This window comes from Oncorhynchus clarkii, chromosome 17 (assembly GCF_045791955.1).
Source record: "Oncorhynchus clarkii lewisi isolate Uvic-CL-2024 chromosome 17, UVic_Ocla_1.0, whole genome shotgun sequence".
In the NCBI taxonomy this organism is placed as follows: Eukaryota; Metazoa; Chordata; class Actinopteri; order Salmoniformes; family Salmonidae; genus Oncorhynchus; species Oncorhynchus clarkii.
Window position 1 is genome coordinate 20,533,998 of NC_092163.1, and position 13,953 is coordinate 20,547,950.

The window sequence follows — 13,953 nt, forward strand, 5'->3', positions numbered from 1 at the left end:
GTCATTATAAATGAGAATTTGTTCTTAACTGACTTGCCTAGTTAAATAAGTTTAAAATCCAAATAAAATTCAGCATCCTTCTCTAGTTCTCATACCATGATGATATAACCCGTGATCCCACTGCCAGCCAATGAAAACACATCCATGGGTCGCCCACACTGGTTTGAACTCACTGTCGTGTTCATTAGGGTAACACCTCTGCAAGTGCAAACCCAACTATTGTGGTTGTGCTCAACGTGCTACAGCAGTGACCGAGTCCTGCATCCCAAATGGGACCCTATTCTCTATATAGTGCACTACTTTTGACCAAGATTAGTGCTCTGCATATGGAATAGGGTGCTATTTGGAATGCATGCAGTAACACAAACCTCACAATCCACTCAATCGTCCTCGTTGTAAACCGATGTCATTGTGCTCACTCATTCATTCATTCATTCAATACAGTTTGACTGATAAAAGGATATTAGTCAACCGTTTCCTCAATAGAGCCAATGCCTTAGGCTGCAACTGTAACCACACTGCTAATTACTGTCTACTACACTCATAGACAGCCTGTTAGTCCAAAGAGTGAACAACTAGGCAGAATGAAGGAATGCTGCCCTGATGAATGTGTAGTATACCCAAACAAACAGCTTAGTTGCAGAGCCAAAATAAGATTTGGGTTTCGAAGGGAGGAAAATCAATTGACTCTATATGAATGAATCGAGCGTTCTGTTGCAGGGAGAACACGTGTAGCCTCCTGTTCTGGGAAGCTGGCTGGTACCTTTATGGAACTCCACAGCTACGTCCCAAATGGCTCCCTATTCCACCATTGAGCTCTGGTCCAAAGTAGTACACCACAAAGGGGAATAGGAAGCCAGTTAGAACGCCTCCTACATTCACACTCACTATAGACCTACTGAGCTTGGCTGATTGCTTTGCTCTGCTATTCTCTGCTCAGTTCTGGCCATTCCTGCATCAAGACGGCCTCCTGATCCCGCCAGCGTACATGCATGAATGTAAGCTCGCGGGATCAGGCGGCTTGCAAGGCTAGCGTCAAGATCCTATCCTGGTTAAACCAGACTGAACGCTACACTCACTCTTCTTGACAAGTGAAACAATAGATCAGTTAGGTTAAACCAGGCTATCAGGATCCCATTCCCTTCCAGCCAAGAATGTCATCTCCACTTTGCTGCATTGTCAGCGATTACAGTGTGTATGCCACAACTGTCCTAGCTTGACTGGCACTGACGGCCAGGACTGTTAGCCAGAGGGGTGCAATAGAACAGTAAAAACGTGTCCTTGGCGGTCATAGAAATATAATGAGTAGAAAGGCAGGTATTTTTTTGTAATGTCAGTTGTCATCAAGGAACATTGACTTCAATGGGACTGTCCATTCTAATAATTGTGTATCTATAATGGCTGGTATTGTAACTTCTCGCTGCTGCTCTTAGGGCTTTGATAATAAACTGCCTCTGTGCCGATGAAGCAATAGCCATTGCAATAGACCTCGAGGTAACACAGAACCACAGACATGAAACAGGAAGCCACAACATTCATAGTGATGTGCCTAACCCAGAGGTGCCCAGTGGATTGTGGGTGTTTTATGGCGACGGTTGAACTGGGTGGTGACGGGTAATAAGGATCCTCAGATGATATGTTGTTGTGATGGGGTCACGACGTCATAGAGGAGAGACGTGCACTGGCTAATATAGAGTATTTTTATTTTTTTGTGTTTGTCTAAAGATGGTCTTTATTACTCATAGTCGACCACATTCTCTGAGGTATTTGTTCAAGGACAAAAGGAATACTAGAGATATGGTCAGGGTGTACTGGAAAAGTAGATACAGTATAGCATAATTATTCAATTATGTTTTATGTAGTTTTATGGAGCACAGAAACCAGCAGGGTTCAATTGCTGCATTAGTTCATAAAGACTACAAACGTCATCCATTAATGTTATCCATCATGCTGAGTCTTCCAAAAATGTGACTCGTTTCAAGGAACTATAGTAGGCTTATGTTGCACGTCTCTACTTCACAGGAGAGGCATTTTAACATTTCTTTTGAATTTTTATCAAAATATGTTTTTGGGCAGAAATGCCTTCTGGAACATGTGAACTTTCATGTGCCTTTAATAAGAAACGTGTATGCCATTTGTAAATATGAATACAATTGTTAAATAACGAGCCTAGTTGGCTAAGCCATGGAAAAATACAGGAACCTTCCTGCTAATGGAAGATAATGGAAGGCCGGGAATGCGGAGACAGATTGGTCTGCCATTTAGCATGCTTCTGTCTGTAACATGCTTCTGTCTGTAACATGAGCTGCTAAATATGAGTTGATAAACCTGTCTACCTGAGCTTTTTTGAAAGATATGAAGAACTGAAAAAGTTTTGCTACTGCTCTCAACATTGCTGCCCTGAAGTTAATAGTGCTATCAACAAAGCTCAGTGGGAAAATGTTGTGATTAACTACTTTCTGGAGGATGATCGTGCCATGCTGACTCTCTGACTCCGAAAATAAATCTGACAATGAGGAAATCCCTTAGGTAAAGAAATTATAATTGAACCAGACATTGTAGAGTCTTCTGATGACAATGGTGGGGAAGAAGTTGTGTCGTTGGCATAGTTTTGAAATCAGTGGAATGCCGTTGGAAGCAGAGAGATTATTGCCAAATGCGTAGAGAGTCCAAAAAGAGAACACCGAAAGAAGGCTGTTGTATAAAACACCTGTCTCCGGATTATACCTTCAAACTAAGGGAAACCATGGCATTCATGACAGAGGGAGAAGCTTTCCACCGTGTATAAGTATAGCTACATTTTCAGATATTATACCTTTCTAATTTTGTCAGTCGGTTTCATTGCAAGTTAAAGCTTATTGTTTACTAGCTAGCTAGCATTAGCTGTCTGCCTCGCTAGCTAACGTTACGTGTATGGTCTGTGTAGGAGCTCTAGAAAGAGGCTTGAGTTCCTGAGTTGGATGACCGTTCAAATCTATTTTTCCCAGTCATTTTTAAAAATGTATATATATTTTTTGAACACGGCATTAGAGTTGGGATTATGGTTCATTGTTTAGCTAGATAGCTACATGTCTAATCAAAAGACTCCACTATGCAAGTACCCATTTCACTGTACTGTTTACATCTTCTGCATCCTGTGCATGTGACAAATACATTTTTATTTGATATAGTGTGTGTTTACCAGAGACGGTAATGTCAAGAACAACATGACCTGCACCAAGGTCAGATAGTTTATTTTTGCTACTACTTTCACCATTTTTAGTCTTGAAAGCTTTGGTTGTTTACTACACTGTGAATATTTAAAGAGATGGCTGGGGCTAAGGCTTAAGAGGGTGTGAACAATCCTGAATGGGTGTAGACAAAGAAGAGGTCTCTAGTAGGCATACCAAAACATTCACGGGCCATTTACAAGTTTATCAACTTTCAAAGTAGAATTACTTTCCCATTGTTCCTCAACTGCAGTGTATGAAATACAATTTTCTAGCTCAGTGTCGCTACTTTTATCCAATATTTCAAACACCATTTCTAATTTTGCTACATAGGACAGAATCCAGGAAGTGGGTCACATATAGGTAAAATCACTGGCTTCTCTTCGGGAGCTCTGGAAATTTGTCAATGGAGAAATATGTGATGCAAACAACAGGCTGTGGAATGAGTCTGTCCATAGGCCACTATTTGGTGTTGAGAGTAGGGGCATTTTTCAGACAGAAGTCGGTAGCAGGGTTTTGGCTGTGCTGCATTTCGCCAGGCGACCTGGTTTCTGCGGCGGGGGCGAGGTGACAGCCAGCATGACATCATCTGTCACTTTCTTAGAGCACGCTAATTTTAGATTTTTTGCGTCCCTCTCCCACACAAACACTCTTGCCACACGCTCTCCACTGTGTTAGCTGTGACATGTCATGCCTGCTGGTTTAATAGTTGTGTGTGTGTGCTATGTTGAACAGTGGGGGCTAGACGACACACTGTTTACCCACTTCACATCATCTTTCCCAGGATAAGAGTTCTCCTGCTGTTGATATTAATTGACGGACACATGTCACTGGGTCCACTGCTCGCAGGCTGAGTACCCCTCAATCATTCTAATGGCTCTAAGAATGGGATGTGTAATTGCAGAGTTGTCATTTTGTGTTTAGGAGCTGGGATAATAGATTTATTTATTTATCTCAATGCAGTCCTCTCTATAAATTCAGAAATTGCTTTCCTGTTGACGTTGGCATGTTCAAGTCTAAGAGTGCTCAAATATCCCAGGGCGTCTTGGGTGACAATGTGAACAAAACAACATACACTTTCATATGTATTCAAAATACAGATTACAAGTTTTATGCCAGTACACATGTTATGCAATGTAGGCTACATTTGCCTAATATCAAGGCTGCTTAATACCCAGACAACTAAGCAGAAGTTAGCATTGCACAAAGATTTTTAGTGTCACCCAATGACTGATCCATTGCATCGCATATGGACCTCTTTTCTTACAGCTGAATCCCACTGCAATGGCACAGCCTTTTTCTGACATTACAATCGGTCTCCTTGTTTTACCTCCATTGGAAATGTCCTTCTATTCTGTTATTGGCTGTTGGCCTTAGTGACAGGCAGTCATAAGTTATGACGGGGGACAGTGTGTTTGTCGCTGCCTCAGAGACACTGGATGACACAGTGAAAACAAAGCAGCCCAGAGTATACGAGCCTGATGGGCTGAGAGCTGTGGCTCATCCATCAACCACTCAGGTCTGACACCTCCCCAGAATGGCCCAGTTATGACGACCCAGTTATGGCCTGTTGTTGGGGAATGGTATGTTACTCCAAGCAGCCTGATAACATCATTCATATTGGGGGGTTAGAAGTTACCCAACACCTGCTCATTGGAAACCGTAGCTATATCACACCAAGGAGCTGGATGGCACAGGAAAATACACTATTTGTTATGTGGTGTGGTAGGTTACCCAACACCTGCTCATTGGAAACCGTAGCTATATCACACCAAGGAGCTGGATGGCACAGGAAAATACACTTTGTTATGTGGTGTGGTAGGTTACCCAACACCTGCTCATTGGAAACCGTAGCTATATCACACCAAGGAGCTGGATGGCACAGGAAAATACACTATTTGTTATGTGGTGTGGTAGGTTACCCAACACCTGATCATTGGAAACCGTAGCTATATCACACCAAGGAGCTGGATGGCACAGGAAAATACACAATTTGTTATGTGGTGTGGTAGGTTACCCAACACCTGCTCATTGGAAACCGTAGCTATATCACACCAAGGAGCTGGATGGCACAGGAAAATACACTATTTGTTATGTGGTGTGGTAGGTTACCCAACACCTGATCAGTGGAAACCGTAGCTATATCACACCAAGGAGCTGGATGGCACAGGAAAATACACTATTTGTTATGTGGTGTGGTAGGTTACACAACACCTGCTCATTGGAAACCGTAGCTATATCACACCAAGGAGCTGGATGGCACAGGAAAATACACTATTTGTTATGTGGTGTGGTAGGTTACCCAACACCTGCTCATTGGAAACCGTAGCTATATCACACCAAGGAGCTGGATGGCACAGGAAAATACACTATTTGTTATGTGGTGTGGTAGGTTACCCAACACCTGATCAGTGGAAACCGTAGCTATATCACACCAAGGAGCTGGATGGCACAGGAAAATACACTATTTGTTATGTGGTGTGGTAGGTTACCCAACACCTGCTCATTGGAAACCGTAGCTATATCACACCAAGGAGCTGGATGGCACAGGAAAATACACTATTTGTTATGTGGTGTGGTAGGTTACCCAACACCTGATCAGTGGAAACCGTAGCTATATCACACCAAGGAGCTGGATGGCACAGGAAAATACACTATTTGTTATGTGGTGTGGTAGGTTACCCAACACCTGCTCATTATAAACCATGTACAGTATAACTATGTGTTATGTGGTGTGGTAGGTTACCCAACACCTGATCATTATAAACCATGTACAGTATAACTATTTGTTATGTGGTGTGGTAGGTTACCCAACACCTGATCATTGGAAACCGTAGCTATATCACACCAAGGAGCTGGATGGCACAGGAAAATACACTATTTGTTATGTGGTGTGGTAGGTTACCCAACACCTGCTCAGTGGAAACCGTAGCTATATCACACCAAGGAGCTGGATGGCACAGGAAAATACACTATTTGTTATGTGGTGTGGTAGGTTACACAACACCTGCTCATTGGAAACCGTAGCTATATCACACCAAGGAGCTGGATGGCACAGGAAAATACACTATTTGTTATGTGGTGTGGTAGGTTACCCAACACCTGCTCAGTGGAAACCGTAGCTATATCACACCAAGGAGCTGGATGGCACAGGAAAATACACTATTTGTTATGTGGTGTGGTAGGTTACCCAACACCTGCTCAGTGGAAACCGTAGCTATATCACACCAAGGAGCTGGATGGCACAGGAAAATACACTATTTGTTATGTGGTGTGGTAGGTTACCCAACACCTGCTCATTGGAAACCGTAGCTATATCACACCAAGGAGCTGGATGGCACAGGAAAATACACTATTTGTTATGTGGTGTGGTAGGTTACCCAACACCTGCTCAGTGGAAACCGTAGCTATATCACACCAAGGAGCTGGATGGCACAGGAAAATACACTATTTGTTATGTGGTGTGGTAGGTTACCCAACACCTGCTCAGTGGAAACCGTAGCTATATCACACCAAGGAGCTGGATGGCACAGGAAAATACACTATTTGTTATGTGGTGTGGTAGGTTACCCAGCACCTGATCAGTGGAAACCGTAGCTATGTCACACCAAGGAGCTGGATGGCACAGGAAAATACACTATTTGTTATGTGGTGTGGTAGGTTACCCAACACCTGATCATTGGAAACCGTAGCTATATCACACCAAGGAGCTGGATGGCACAGGAAAATACACTATTTGTTATGTGGTGTGGTAGGTTACCCAACACCTGCTCAGTGGAAACCGTAGCTATATCACACCAAGGAGCTGGATGGCACAGGAAAATACACTATTTGTTATGTGGTGTGGTAGGTTACCCAACACCTGATCATTGGAAACCGTAGCTATATCACACCAAGGAGCTGGATGGCACAGGAAAATACACTATTTGTTATGTGGTGTGGTAGGTTACCCAACACCTGCTCATTGGAAACCGTAGCTATATCACACCAAGGAGCTGGATGGCACAGGAAAATACACTATTTGTTATGTGGTGTGGTAGGTTACCCAACACCTGCTCATTGGAAACCGTAGCTATATCACACCAAGGAGCTGGATGGCACAGGAAAATACACTATTTGTTATGTGGTGTGGTAGGTTACCCAATACCTGCTCAGTGGAAACCGTAGCTATATCACACCAAGGAGCTGGATGGCACAGGAAAATACACTATTTGTTATGTGGTGTGGTAGGTTACCCAACACCTGCTCATTGGAAACCATGTACAGTATAACTATTTGTTATGTGGTGTGGTAGGTTACACAACACCTGATCATTATAAACCATTTACAGTATAACTATTTGTTATGGGAGGCGATCATTTACACAGCACCTGCTCAGTGGAAACCGTAGCTTTATTACTCTAAGGAACCTGAGAACACTATTTGTATGATTTGGTATTTTATTAGGATCTCCATTAGCTGTTGCAAAAGCAGCAGCTACTCTTCCTGGGGTCCACAAAAAAACATGAAACATAATACAGATTGATATAATACAGAACATCACTAGACAAGAACAGCTCAAGGACAGAACTACATACATACACAAACTATCTAGGTCAAATAGAGGAGAGTCGTTGTGCCGTGAGGTGTTGCTTTATCTGTTTTTTGAAACCAGGTTTGCTGTTTATTTGAGCAGTATGAGATGGGAGGAAGTTCCATGCAATAAGGGCTCTATATAATACTGTACGATTTCTTGAATTTGTTTTGGGGATAATGAAAAGACCCCTGGTGGCGTGTCTGGTGGATAAGTGTGTGTGTGTCAGAGCTGTGTGTAAGTTGACTATGAAAACAATTAGGGAATTTCAACACAATGTTTCTTATTAAAAGAGGTGATGCAGTAACTCTCTTCAAATCATAGCCAAGAGAGACTGCCATGCATAGTATTTATATCAGTCTTCAGATTACAAATAAGAGCAAAATGTGCCGCTCTGTTCTGGGCCAGCTGCAGCTTACTAGGTCTTTCCTTGCAGGACCACACGACTGAACAATAATCAAGATTAGACAAAACTAGAGCCTGCTGGACTTGCTTTTTGGAGTGTGGTGTCAAAAAAGCAGAGCATCTCTTTATTATGGACAGACCTCTCCCCATCTTTACAACCATTGAATCTATATGTTTTGACCATGATAGTTTACAATCTAAAGTAACACCAAGTAATTTAGTCTCCTCAACTTGTTCAACAGCCACACCATTCAGATTCAGCAGATTCAGCTGAGGTCTGCTGAGGTCTGCAACTTAAGGAATGATCTGTAATACAATGCTCATATGTTCAGGGCCAGTTTATTACTGGCCACCCATTCCAAAACAGACTGCAACTCTTTATTTATGGTTTCAGTAACTTCATTAGCTGTGGTTGCTTATGTGTATATGGTTGAATCATTAGCATACATGGACACACATGCCTTAATGCCAGTGGCAGGTCATTGGTAAAAATAGAAAAGAGTAGAGGGCCTAGAGAGCTGCCCTGTTTACCACACGTTACATGTTTGACATTAGAGAAGCATTCCACTCAGGAAAACCCTTTCAGTTCTATTAGATTGCCATATCGTGGATTCAGAGCTGAGGTTGCAAAGCCGTAACACATACTTTATTTTCAACAACAGGTTATGGTCAAAACTATCAAAGGCTGCACTGAAATCTAACAGTACAGCTCCCACAATCATCTTTATGATCAATTTCTTTCAACCAATCACCAGTCATTTGTGTCAGTGCAGTACATGTTGAGTGCCCTTCTCTATAAGCATACTGAAAGTATTGTTCATTTGTTTACAGAGAAATAGCATTGTATTTGGTCAAACACAATTTGACCAAAAACAGTTTGCTAAGAGCTGGCAGCAAGCTTATAGGTCTGCTGTTAGGACCAGTAAAGGCCGCCTTACCACTCTTGGGTAACAGAATTACTTTGGCTTCCCTCCAGGCCAGAGGACAAAGACTTTCCTCTAGACTCAGATTAAAAACATGACAGATAGGAGTGGCTATAGAGTCAGCTACCATCCTCAGTAGCTTTCCATCTAAAATGTCAATGCCAGGAGGTTTGTCATTATTGATCGATAACAATAATTTTTCCACCTCTCCCACACTAACTTTACAAAATTCTAACTTGCAATGCTTTTCTTTCATTATTTGTTTTTTTTATGCATGTATACAATTGCTCACTGTTCATTGTTGGCATTTCCTGCCTAAGTTTGCCCACTTTGCCAATTGAAATAATTAATTAAAAGAATTGGCAACACCAAATGGTTTTGTGATGAATAAGCCATCTGATTTGATGAAAGATGGAGTTGAATATGTCTTTCTGCCCATTATTTAATTTAAAGTGGCTTCATAATACAGTTTATTTTTGTTGAGTTTAGTCACATAATTTCTCAATTTGCAGTAAGTAAGCCAGTCAGATGTTCAGCCAGACTTATTAGCCACTCCTTTTGCCCCATCTCTTTCAACCATACAGTTTTTCAATTCCTCATCATTCTATGGAGCCTTAAGTTCTAGCAGTCAGTTTTCTTTAACAGGTGCACGTTTAATAATAATTGGAAGAAGCAATTTCATAAATTCATCAAGTGCAGCGTCTGGATGCTCCTCATTAATCACATCAGATCAACTAATATTTTTAACATCATCCACATAAGAGTCACAGCAAAATCTTTTGTATGATTTCTTATATACTATTTTAGGCCCAGTTGTTGGAACTTCGGCTTTCCTGGATTTAGCCACTATACTGTGATCACTGCATCCAATGGATACGGATACAGCTTTAGAACAAAGTTCTACAGTATTAGTACAAATATGATCGATACATGTGGATGATATTGTTCCTGTAGTGTTTGTAAACACCCTGCTAGGTTGATTAATAACCTGAACCAGATTACAGGCACCGGTTGCAGTAAGAAGCTTCCTTTTGAGCGGACAGCTTGATGAAAACCAGTCAATATTCAGGTCTCCAAGAAAGGAGACCTCTCTGTTTACATCACATACACTATCACACATTATTTAGATACTGACTGCTGGCACTTGGTGGCCTAGAGCAACACCCTAAAAGACAAGGGTTTAGATGTGCCAAGTGACACTTCACGTAATTTATGAGTCACGATAATTTCAACAACACCTGTGCTCATTAGAAACCGTGTACAGTATTAGGCACTACTCTATGGACCTGGATAACACAGAAAAAAAATACATTTTCAATACAATACAAAAATAAATGATTGGAGGCCAAGAGGTTACACAGCATCTGTTTGTTAGAGCAGAAGGAATATGTGAAGTATCAAGTATTTGCCACGGGCTGTTGTCTCAATGAGCCAGAATAATGTGAGTTTATATGCTTTGCATAAGAAAGACAAGGAACTATATTCTCTCCTGGCAATGTCGTTTTAGGCAGTTGTACAAAGGATGTGGTTGCTTTTTTGACTCCTTACCGCTGCCGATTCCTCCTATCTACTTTCCGTTCATTTTTAATGGCTTTGTTTTTCGCAATCGAATGTGTCAAACCACGGCACAACTGTTAGGCCTAGTCTCCAGCATGCTGCTTCAGTGTGGTATTTGTTGACATACTTGCTACTTGTGAGTTCTCCTCGCGAGAGTTCAGTTATACTGGGGCGGTCAAGTGTTTAGAACTGTGAGGGTGTGCCAAGGCAGTCACGCAACAAGCACCAGTGGGTAAACCCAGGATCTGTCCCAAATGGCACCCTATTCCCTATAAAGTGTGCAATACTTTTGACCAGGTCCCATAGGGCTGGGGAAGAGGCTCCTACTGCTGCGGCTGCTGCTCATGATGTTCCAGAGCAGAGCCAGGTGAATGCTGTAATGGTAGTAACTGTGGTTGTGAACAGCTTGGATCCTAGCCAGGCTCACTTACTGTACACGCACTGCGCCAATGTTGACTTGTTGCTTTTGCCAGGGAAATGGGGTGTGACTAAGCCATGTCCACATACTCTAGTGTCCTTTCCATCAGTATTTAGGGGAAATGTCTTCAATACATCATCTTAAAAGCATGGATCGTGCTGCTCAAGAGAAGACGATTCTGGCAGATCTTTATCTCCCTACTCTCTCTCGCACACACACAGACACACAGAGACGCAGGCTGTAATGTTCTGTCTAGCTGTATGGTTAATAGGGGCAGCAGTAAGTGGATTCTTATCTGGTCCACTGGTTCCGTTAAAACAGGAAGACATAAAGGAAGAAAATGTCTCGATGAGCACAGAACACCAACACAAAGTAGTTGTTCATCTGTGATTTCACGCCTCAAAAATCTATTTGAAAGTCAATCTTGTGTTCCTTCCTTGTGTGCTCTTTATCCTTCTTCTCTTCATCCCTCTTGTCCTTTTAATCACCCCATTCTCATCCCCAACTCCACACCCCAGGCCAAACCACTGGCCCCAGCCTCAGCCCATTGTCCTATAGCCCGAGCCTCAGTCCCTGGTCCTCTAGCTCCTCTGCTCTGGCCCGTGGAGCCATATGGCCTTGCTACTGGCTGGGTATTAACAGCAGGAGAAGTCACGCCCTGAGACACTGCAAACCAGTGCAGCAGGAGACATGCTACTGAATCACTCAGCTCCATACCAGATAATGTCTTCCTACTACTAACCCCCCTGCATTATACTAAGTCCTCATAATGTCAACAGGTGTTACGCGGCCTTATTAATTTGCCTATATAAATAAATAAATAATCACATAATGAAATACAATATGAATGTCCATTCCTCACAAGGTGCTCTCGTCTGTCTTTACTGTCCACCTATCCCTTAGAAACCAAACACCTTGTCCACTAACCATTAAAACTACCAAAATATCAGTCTCTGAGGGTAGAGGGTAGTGTGTACAGCCCAGTACATCACTGCCATCCAGGACCTCTATACCAGGCGGTGTCAGAGGAAGGCACAAAAAGTATTCAGACTCCAGCCACCCTACTCATAGACTGTTCTCTTTGCTACCGCACGGAAAGCGGTACCAGAGCGCCAAGTCGAGGTCCAAAAGGTTTCTTAACAGCTTCTACCCCCAAGCCATAAGACTCCTGAACAGCTAATCAAATGGCTACCCAGACTATTTGCATTGCTCCCCCCATCTTTTACGCTGCTGCTATTCTCTGTTTATTATCTATGCATAGTCACTTTAACTCTACCTACATGTACATATTACCTTGACTAACCAGTGCCCCCCCCCACTCTGTGCCGGTACCCCCTGTATAGCCTCGCTATTGTTATTTTACTGCTACTCTTTAATTATTTGTAAATGTTATTATTTTTGACTTTTATTATTTTAAATAACTGCTTTGTTTAAGGGCTTGTACATAAGCATTTCACTGTAAGGTCTACCTACACCTGTTGTATTCGGCGCATATGATAAATAACATTTGATTTGGTCATTTTTACTTCTAATTATTTTGTTTCTATGTTGAGAGTTGAAACTGCTTGCAAGCATGTCATTGTACTGTGCACACCAGGTGTATCCTGTGCATATGACAAATAAACTCTGACAAGCACCAAGAAAATACCAGAAAACTGACAATGAACACCGCCGCATACTCTACCAGTAAACTGTCCATGTAGCATCAAACCACACCATGTCCTCTTAACTCCTACACCCACATATTCCCGTGACGTCCACTACACAGAGTAATTGTCCTGTTCCCTTGCCAGCTCCCTGATGTACAGGCCCTGAATGGATATTTTTCTATTTCTATTTTATTTCACCTTTATTTAACCAGGTAGGCTAGTTGAGAACAAGTTCTCATTTGCAACTGCGACCTGGCCAAGATAAAGCAAAGCAGTGTGACACCGACAACAACACAGAGTTACACATTGAGTAAACAATAAACAAGCCAATAACACAATAAACAAGTCAATAACACAAACAAGTCAATGACAGTAGAAAAAAAAGAAAGTCTATATACATTGTGTGCAAAAGGCATGAGGAGGTAGGCAATAAATAGGCCATGGGACCGAATGATTATAATTTTGTAGATGACATCGTCGAGGATCGGTAGGATAGTCAGTTTTACTAGGGTAAGTTTGGCGGCGTGAGTGAAGGAGGCTTCGTTGAGAAATAGAAAGCTGATTCTAGATTTGATTTTGGATTGGAGATGTTTAATATGAGTCTGGAAGGAGAGTTTACAGTCTAGCCAGACTAGCCAGACACCTAGATGTTTATAAAGCATCTCAGAGTAGGATTCCCCCGTGCCTGCCTGTGGGGGAAAACAACCTGTGGCTACCCCATTGGCTCACAGCAAAAACGTAACCTTTGTCAAATGCAATTTTCTTGTCTGTTTTGGTCAATTACAAAACTACATTTAAGAAAAGTAAAACATGTCTACAGATTACTTTTCAACATTGCCCGCTCCCGAGTGTTCCCACTAGTTAGAAACATTTCATATTGTAGGGCTTCCCTCATGTCCCTTTTCATGAAGGTGCTAGCAACCACTTGAGTGAGTGCTAGCTAGCCAAGACCAACAACACAAACATAGTTACAGTACTGGAGTTACTGACGGACTATACTGAAGAAGTTAAATGTCTTTTCCACAAACACAGTTACAGTAGTGGAGTTACTAACGGACTATACTGAAGAAGTTAAAGGTCTTTTCCACAAACACAGTTACAGTAGCCTACTTGGACACTGGGTCCACACTCTTCCACAGCGATTAGCCTGAAGCCACAGGGCTCTTCTCGCAGGCACTATTTCTCTACGTAGTATCGTTGTGAACTGTAGGTCGGGATT

General features: G+C 42.2%; 1 protein-coding gene across 2 annotated transcripts in view; it reads left to right on the top strand.

The window, feature by feature from the left end:
• LOC139370490 (protein kinase C alpha type) overlaps positions 1-13,953 on the top strand; it is a 215,526-nt gene that overhangs the window by 37,249 nt on the left and 164,324 nt on the right. The gene's annotated exons all lie outside the window — the stretch shown is intronic.